At 54.4% G+C, this 8,552-nt stretch overlaps 1 pseudogene across 1 annotated transcript in view; it reads right to left on the reverse strand.

Annotated features, from left to right (window-relative positions):
• Positions 1-434: 434 nt before the first annotated feature.
• LOC308153248 (dead end protein 1-like) overlaps positions 435-8,552 on the reverse strand; it is a 10,607-nt pseudogene continuing 2,489 nt past the window's right edge. Inside the window, exons 3-6 of the transcript in view lie at positions 7,641-7,970; positions 2,097-2,229; positions 804-1,009; positions 435-713 (exon numbers count right to left, since the gene is read on the reverse strand). The product of the transcript in view is annotated as a dead end protein 1-like (transcript). The remainder of the gene's footprint in view (positions 714-803; positions 1,010-2,096; positions 2,230-7,640; positions 7,971-8,552) is intronic.

The following is an 8,552-nucleotide window of genomic DNA, read 5'->3' on the forward strand; positions in this document are numbered from 1 at the left end:
GTCATCAACAAATCATTCAGTAAGTTGAAATGAGTCCATCTTAATGCAAGGATAATAGTTAATGTAATTTTGGAATCAATATCTTTGTGTACAAAGTTGAATCAAAGTTGGATTTATTCACTGACAAGCGGAGTGCCCGGGGGTCCTCTTTGCGGCTAAATAACTTTGCTTTACCAGTGTTTACAGTTAAAATTCTGTCCTGCTGACCTGTAAGCAGTGGCGTAGCGGACGGGCCTGCAAAAACATGCAAATCTGTTCACTTCAAGCACTGCAAAACTACTCACTACAAAATCGACATATAAAAGTGCAACACAACACAACAACACACACAAATCAAAGTAAAACTAGTGCATCTACATCTAGTGCATCCTACATATAAAAGAGTTCAATACAAAACAAATGGAAATATTGTTTTATTTTATTTTTTCCCCTTATTATTCTTCCTCAGAATTAAAACACGTGGCCTTCTGCGCCTCCAGCTGCACGGCGGCGTAGGTGGGGCTGGGCAGGGTCTGCACCACGCCCGTGAAGGGCATCTTCAGCCCCGGGACACACAAAACCCGGTAGCCGAAGCACAGGAAGCCGTCGGGCCCCATCTGGAGGAACTGGATGTCGTACAGCGACGGGCCCCGGCCGTGTACCTCGCCCACCCTCTGGAGCAGGGTGACGGCATCCAGGGCCGCGGTCGGCGGCCCCCTGGCGGGAGACGGGGGCTGACACACTCCCACCCGAAGGGAGGGAGGGGGCACCCAAGGGGGGGAGGAAGGGGGAGGGGGCGCCCCCCGAAGGGTGGGAGTCCCCACGGCCTGGGAGAAGGCAGGGGGGGTGGCTGGCGGGCCAGGCGGGGGGGGGGGCAGCAGGGAGGGCCGGGGGGGCTCGAGGATGTGGCAGGGAGGTTTGAGGGGCGACTGGAAGTGATTCGGGGGGCTCGGGGGCTCGTCGGTCCTGGGCCGGGCAGCGGAGGACTGCCACTCCACAGTGATGGGCACCCCCAAGTGCTTCTTAAACGCTGCAGAGAGGTGTGGGGGGGGGGGGGGGGAGACTTTCGTTAAATTTTTATAAGGACCTGACTTAGAAATAACATCACTAGCATAATCTGCCCATTACGGCAGCCACGTGTAACGTATGTGTCTCACGTTCTAGTGCTTTGGTCCGCATATCGGGATCTGATGTAATGATGGGACTTTTCTTTCGAAAGAATGTGAATACATTTCCGCGTTGTTGAAAATCAATGACACACTCGCTAGTCAACTAACACAGCTTGTTTTGTGAGCCTGCTAACAATGTAAAGTAGTGTTATAGTCAGGGGTGCACATAACTGGTGTGCCAGTGCGCATGCGTCGCCAAAATGCATGCTGCGCGGCAGATCAGCCGCATGAAGGCGCTCTTGCGCACCAACAGCTTTTTTTTTTTTTTTTTTGGGGGGGGGAAAAGTTGATTTCAGTGTTTACAGAACAGAGCAGTGCTTAAAGAGATGTCCGTTTATATCAGTGTGTTTAAAGAACAGACATTCAGTTAGTGCTTAAAGAGATGTCAGTTTATTTCAGTGTGTTTAAAGAACAGACATTCAGTTAGTGCTTAAAGAGATGTCAGTTGATTTCATTGTGTTTAAAGGAGTCGGACAGACTTTCATTCTTAAAGAGCAGTCATTTGATTTTGCATTTGTTTTTTGTTTGTTTTGCACACAATAATTTGGTCGTTCATCTTTATTTATGAATAAATGTCATTTTGCTAATAATATATCCATGTATCCCTTTTTTATCCATCCTGTGGGACGGGTCGTGACTCGCGAGCTCGGCGAGCACCAAGCAGCATCCCTAGGTGCTCCTCTGAGCACTGGCCCCAAAAAGTTATGTGCACCCCTGGTTATAGTTAACTAGGTAGCAGTGGGGATTACTAACCCAATCCATTTCGTTGCAGTATTTTGGCTTGATTAGCGAGTGTGTGTTGTGATTCTCAACAATGTTGAAACGTACTTCTGTGTTTCAAAAGAAAAAGTCTGAACATTTTGATTGGTTGCCTATATGAGGACCAAAGCATTAGAACGTGTCACATGTCTGGTCCCTGTGATGTGTAGCTATGACCTATGACCCTACCTTCAACCAGCACCTTCTTGGCCATGGAAGCGGCATGGTGGGAGGAGTAGAACACCACTGCTGCCACACCCTCCCCTTCAGGACCCAACTTCAGGGACACATCCTCCACCCCGTCACAGAACGTTTGCAGCAGCTGGAGGAGAGATAAAACACATTCAGGTGTTTTTTCAGTGGCATTTGATTTCTACATTCATGCACCAATGGCTGGTGTTGAAGGTACAAACCAAAAGACTGGAGCGGTATCTGACACATGTTCCTTACCATTCCTCATTCCATGTATTACAAGACACTGTACATAAACTACCTCACTGTACATAGCTCATAACTGTAAATAGCCTTACCCATCACTACCATCATTACCATTCTTGTTCTATTTATATCATGCCCTTATATCACTATTTGCACTTTTGGTTGGATGCTAAACAGCATTTCGTTGTATAGTACTTGTACTCTGCGATGACAATAAAATCGAATCTAATCTAATCTACAACAATGAGCCTGTCCTCCCCTCAGTTTTCCCCTCACGCTAAAGCCCAGTTCACATCTAGGATTCGCAACGCAACTCGAGTTGCAGAGGTCCGAATTACCCTGTGACGGCCCTGAACGACGGGAGAAGACGTCGCCACCGATTTGACTTGTCAAGTCTCAGCAGAACGTCCAGATGCTTTGGAATGCCTGTCGAGTTTTTTCTCTGCAACGTTCTAAAACGGACCACCCGTTGCGTTGAGAATCCTACTGTGATTACTGGGCTAAACTTGACCCCTGTGAGTAAAAAAGAAAATTCTATCTTTGCACACCACCCAGTATCCTTACATCTAAATCACTTCAGGATAAGATAGTATAAAGCAGTTTTTCTGTGTAGGAGGCAGGCTAAAAAAAGAAGCACCCTCTAGTAATCTGTGTGTAAATAGCAGATTTACATTCTAAAAAGGGGGTGTAGTGACTACATTATGGGTTCATGTTCTCCTCTTACTGTTGGTTGTGTAGTGGGAGGGAACCAGTTCTGGCACTAGGGGCAGAGGGGAAGATTATTAACGTTGCACCTTCCTGTTTAGAGACAAGAGTTTTGGTGATCTATTTTCTGGTCCTGTACTGAGAGTACAAGTTGTTATTTTGATTAAACAGTTATCATTACGTTGCCTACGTCTTTCCTTTTTCCTCCGGCACTACACTGGTGACCCCCGACGTGGATTTTTGTTAACGTAATTGTGTACAAAAACCAGCGAGCGAACATTACAATCCTGCAAAATGTCCGGGCGAGGAAGACGTTCAAACCAGCGGCAGCCATCACCATCCCCTGTCAGGGTAACGCGTGGTGCGCACACTCCCACTCTCAAGCTACCAGAGTTCTGGGACTCAACGCCTGCTGCATGGTTTGCTATTGTAGAGGCACATTTCAACAAAAGTGACATCGATGACGACGACGACCGGTACAACCATGCTGTGGCAATGTTGGGCAGCTCCACCGCAGCTCGAGTGGTAGGTTTTTTGTCTGCTCCCCCGACGACGAACAAATATGAGCGCCTCAAGGCCCTGCTTCTAGAGACATTTGAACTGTCCACTGCGGAGAGGGTGCGGCGCCTATTTGCCATGTCGGACTTGGGTGACGAGAGGCCTTCTGCGCGCATGGAGAGGATGCTAAACCTGCTCGGTACAGAAGACCCCATGATCCTCTTCACAGAGCTGTTCATGCGCACATTGCCAGCTCAAGTTAGGATGGCGCTGGCCAACACCGCCATCATGGAGCCCCGCGCCCTGGCCAGGGAGGCGGACCGGTTCGTCTTGGCCATGCCTCAACGGTCCCCCGACCTGCTCGCTCCCGCGGCCGCCCCGCCACCCGACCGTCGCAGGAGAGCGAAGGATGACGCCAGACCTTCTGGCCAGCAGGGTAACGCTGCGGGCCATTGTTTCTACCACGCCACTTTTGGCGCCAAGGCCAAACGGTGCCGCTCACCCTGCACCTTCGGACCGACGGGAAACGGCGGGGCCGGCACTCAGTAGTGGCCCTGAGCGCTGGCGTCACCAACAGGCTGCTCTTCATACAAGACACCGCCTCTGGTCGCAGTTTCCTTTGTGACACAGGTGCCCAGTGGAGCATCATTCCGGCAGAGAGATCGGATGTGGCGAAGGAGGAGCGTGGTCCGCAGTTGGCAGGCGCGGACGGCACACCTATCTGCTCTTATGGCACTAGGGCGGTGGACGTGTGCTTCGGAGGGCAATGCTTTTCGTGGGATTTTGTCATAGCGGCTGTCACATTTCCCCTCCTTGGTGCGGATTTTCTGTGCGCCCACAACCTGTTGGTGGACGTGGGGAACAGGCGCCTGGTCAACTCACAGACTTTCGCTTCCTTCGCCTGTACGCAGGGGGAGGCGGTCTACAGCGGGTGGTCCAATACGCTCGCCGAAAGTGACCAGTACCTTCGGCTGCTCGCCGAATTCCCCGACCTTACCAAGCCCACCTTCTCCGCGCCCACGGTGAAACACGGAGTGGAGCACCACATCGAGACCGAGGGGCCTCCCCTCCACGCCAGGGCCAGGCGCCTCAACCCGGAGAAGCTGGCCATCGCCAGGGCGGAGTTTGCGCATATGGAGCAGGTGGGCATCGTTCGGCGCTCGAGCAGCCCCTGGGCGTCTCCCCTGCACATCGTCCCTAAGTCAGACGGCGGGTGGCGCCCATGTGGGGACTACCGCCGCCTCAACGACGCGTCCAAGCCTGACCGCTACCCGGTCCCACATGTCCAGGACTTTTCAGCGAACCTGGCAGGCAAACGCTTCTTCTCCAAAGTGGACCTGGTACGGGGGTACCATCAGGTGCCGGTGCACCCCGAGGACGTCCCTAAGACGGCCGTAATCACGCCATTTGGACTCTTCGAGTTTCTGCGGATGCCGTTCGGCCTGAAGAACGCGGCGCAGACCTTCCAACGCCTCATGCACTCGGTGCTCCGGGACCTACCATTCCTCTTCGTCTACTTGGATGACATCCTCGTCGCAAGCACCACGGAGGAGGAGCACCTGTCCCACCTCCGGGCCCTTTTCACACGGCTCAGCCAACATGGGCTGATTGTCAATCCGGCGAAGTGTGAGTTCGGACGGAACACCATCGACTTTCTCGGGCACCGGGTCTCCGCAGAGGGGGTGACCCCCCTCCCCTCGAAGGTGGAAGCTGTCGCTGCTTTCCCGCGCCCCAGCACAATCAGCGAGCTCAAGGGGTTCATCGGGATGGTAACCTTCTACTATCGCTTCCTCCACCACATCGCTCACATCCTGCGGCCTCTGTACGATGCCCAGAAGGGCAAGACTCTGAAGCAGCCGGTGGACTGGACGGCGGAGCGTGTCAAAGCCTTTCAGGACACCAAGGCGGCCCTGGCCCGCGCTGCCATGTTGGCCCACCCCTCGCCCTCGGCACCCACTGCTCTCACCACGGACGCCTCTGACTTTGCTGTGGGAGCGGTGTACGAACAGTGGGTTGGGGACGCCTGGCAGCCTCTTGCATTCTTCAGCCGCCAGCTGTCTCCCAGAGAGCAAAGGTACAGCACATTCGACAGGGAGCTCCTCGGGCTGTGGCTTGCTGTCAGACACTTCCGTTTTTTACTTGAGGGCCGCGAGTTTACGGCCTACGTGGACCACAAGCCACTCACGCACGCCATGTCCAAGGTGGCGGAGCCGTGGTCCGACCGCCAACAGCGCCAGCTCGCCTACATATCCGAGTTCACCACAGACATCCAGCACGTTGCTGGGAAGTCCAACCAGGTCGCGGATTGTCTCTCCAGGGCGGTGGTTGGTGCGGTCCAACTGGGTTTGGACTACGCGCGCATGGCTGCAGACCAGGCCGCCGACCCCGCCGTCCAGGCTCTCAAGTTGTCGGACACAGGACTGCGCCTAGAAGAGGTGGTTTTCGGTGACGCAGGGGCCACGCTCCTGTGCGACGTCTCCATGGGTCAGCCACGACCGGTGGTCCCCGCCAACTGGAGGCGCCCCGCCTTCGAGGCGATACACGGCTTGTCTCACCCTGGTAGGAAACCGTCCTCACGGCTGGTGTCAGAGAAATTCGTCTGGCATGGGCTCAAGAGGGATGTGAGGGCCTGGGTAGACACGTGCATCGCCTGCCAGCGCGCCAAGGTGCATCGACACGTCAAGGCCCCCCTGGAGCAGTTCTCTGTGCCTGAGCGGAGGTTCGATCATGTAAACGTGGACCTGGTAGGGCCGCTGCCCCCCTCGCACGGATACACCTATCTCTTTACCATGGTGGACAGGACGACTCGCTGGCCGGAGGCAGTTCCGCTCTCCTCAACGACAGCCCCCGACCTGGCCCGGGCGTTCATCGCGGTGTGGGTCTCCCGCTACGGCACCCCTGCTGATCTCTCCTCTGACCGTGGCTCACGGTTTACTTCAGAGCTGTGGGCAGCGGTGGCGGAGAATCTGGGGGTCAAGCTCCACCGCACGACCGCCTATCACCCGCAGGCGAACGGGCTCTGTGAGCGTTTCCATCGATCCATGAAGGCCGCCCTTCGAGCCAGCCTCACGGACAGCGACTGGCTTGACAAGCTGCCGTGGGTCATGCTGGGGCTCAGGACAGCGCCTAAGGAGGACCTCCAGTCGTCGTCCGCTGAGCTGGTGTTTGGACAGCCGCTGCGGGTCCCCGGTGACTTCATTCCCAAGTCAACGGAGCCCTGGTCCGCCGCCGCTCAGCGCGCCTCCCTGCTGGACAGCGCCAGGACCTTCGTCCCGGTCCCGACTACGCAGCATGGTGTCCCTACTTCGAGGGTGCCCCCGGAGCTGCACTCAGCGAGGTTCGTTTTCATTCGTCATGATGGCCACAGGACTCCACTACGTCCTCCTTATGACGGGCCTTTCCGTGTCATCGAGGCCGGAGCCAAGAACTTCATGGTTGACATGGGGGGTAGGCCTGAGTGTGTGTCCGTTGATCGCCTCAAACCGGCCCACTTGGACCTTGAACTGCCCCTGGACTTGGCCCTGCCACCGCGCAGAGGCCGGCCTCCAGTCCTACCTCCCCTGCCGCGCCCTGGACATTCCCCCCTCCGACCCCGACAACCCCCCGCAGCTCGCGAGCCCCCGGTCGTCACTGCCCCCCGTCCTTCCCTGCAGGAGGACGTGGTGGGCGATGTCACACCTCCTCCCGCACCTCCTGACTTTACCTACGATCGTAGGGGCCGGGCCATACGCCCTCCTCGCCGTGAGGATTTCCAATATTGAGGTGAACACTGGGGGGGCTGGTGTAGTGACTACATTATGGGTTCATGTTCTCCTCTTACTGTTGGTTGTGTAGTGGGAGGGAACCAGTTCTGGCACTAGGGGCAGAGGGGAAGATTATTAACGTTGCACCTTCCTGTTTAGAGACAAGAGTTTTGGTGATCTATTTTCTGGTCCTGTACTGAGAGTACAAGTTGTTATTTTGATTAAACAGTTATCATTACGTTGCCTACGTCTTTCCTTTTTCCTCCGGCACTACAGGGGTCTATTTGACCCCCAAGGTGGCTCTACTAGTAGGTAAAATAGGCACGGCTGTTGTAGTGTTAACACTAACCTGCTGCAGCTGCTCCTTCCTGGTGTTGCAGGGCAGGTCGCCCAGACAGAGCTGGTGTATCTCCGTGCTGCGCTGCACGCTGAGGCGGATGCCGGGCTTCAGGAGGTGTCCGTGCAGCGCGACGACGGCGGCGGCGGCCGTGGTGGGGTCGCCGTACTTGGCGTAGGCGAGGCCGCGGTTCTGGCCGCGGTTCAACATGAGGCGGAACTCCCAGAGGGGGCCGATGGCCTGGAAGGCCGGGATCAGCTGGTCCTCGTACACATCCCGGCTCCCGGGGGATCTGGCTGATGAACACCTCACAGCCCGGCCCGGGGGGGGCGCCGCGCCAGTCTGCAGCCAGCAGGGGGCGATAGACATGACAGACGTGATCAGCCTTCTGGGAATTTACTTCTAGTTCAAGCAGAACATTCTGATCCATTCCACCCACCCACCCACTCCCCATTAGGATTTTTATGCATTTTATAAAGCACATTTTGGTACACATTGTGCATCTTTTACAGTTAATTAGCGTTTGGTTCTGGTAACCGTCGTGTCTTAATCGTTTTTCTCAAAGTCAACATTTTAAATCTTCGATATGGTCAACGTAAAGACTATTCACACCCTGGGTAAAAAGAAAAATGTACAAGAAAATTGTATTTAACATTCATTGTTAAAATTGTATTTAACATTCATTTAAACAGGGTAAACACAATGAGCCTCTATTGCAGGTGCATCCTGTCAACAATATCTATACAATTACAAAACAACACATACAAAATACAACTGTTAAATACAGAAATCAATACGAATCATATGAAACCACAATATATCAGGAGAAACAATTACATCCTTCACCAAAGAGGTCCCCAGTCAGTCAACACCTTCAATTGCAGAGCTGCACCAGAACACCCAACTGAAATGTTACAAGTTATG

Source organism: Nansenia antarctica (genome assembly GCF_963989245.1).
Source record: "Nansenia antarctica genome assembly, chromosome: 3".
Taxonomy (NCBI): domain Eukaryota; kingdom Metazoa; phylum Chordata; class Actinopteri; order Argentiniformes; family Microstomatidae; genus Nansenia; species Nansenia antarctica.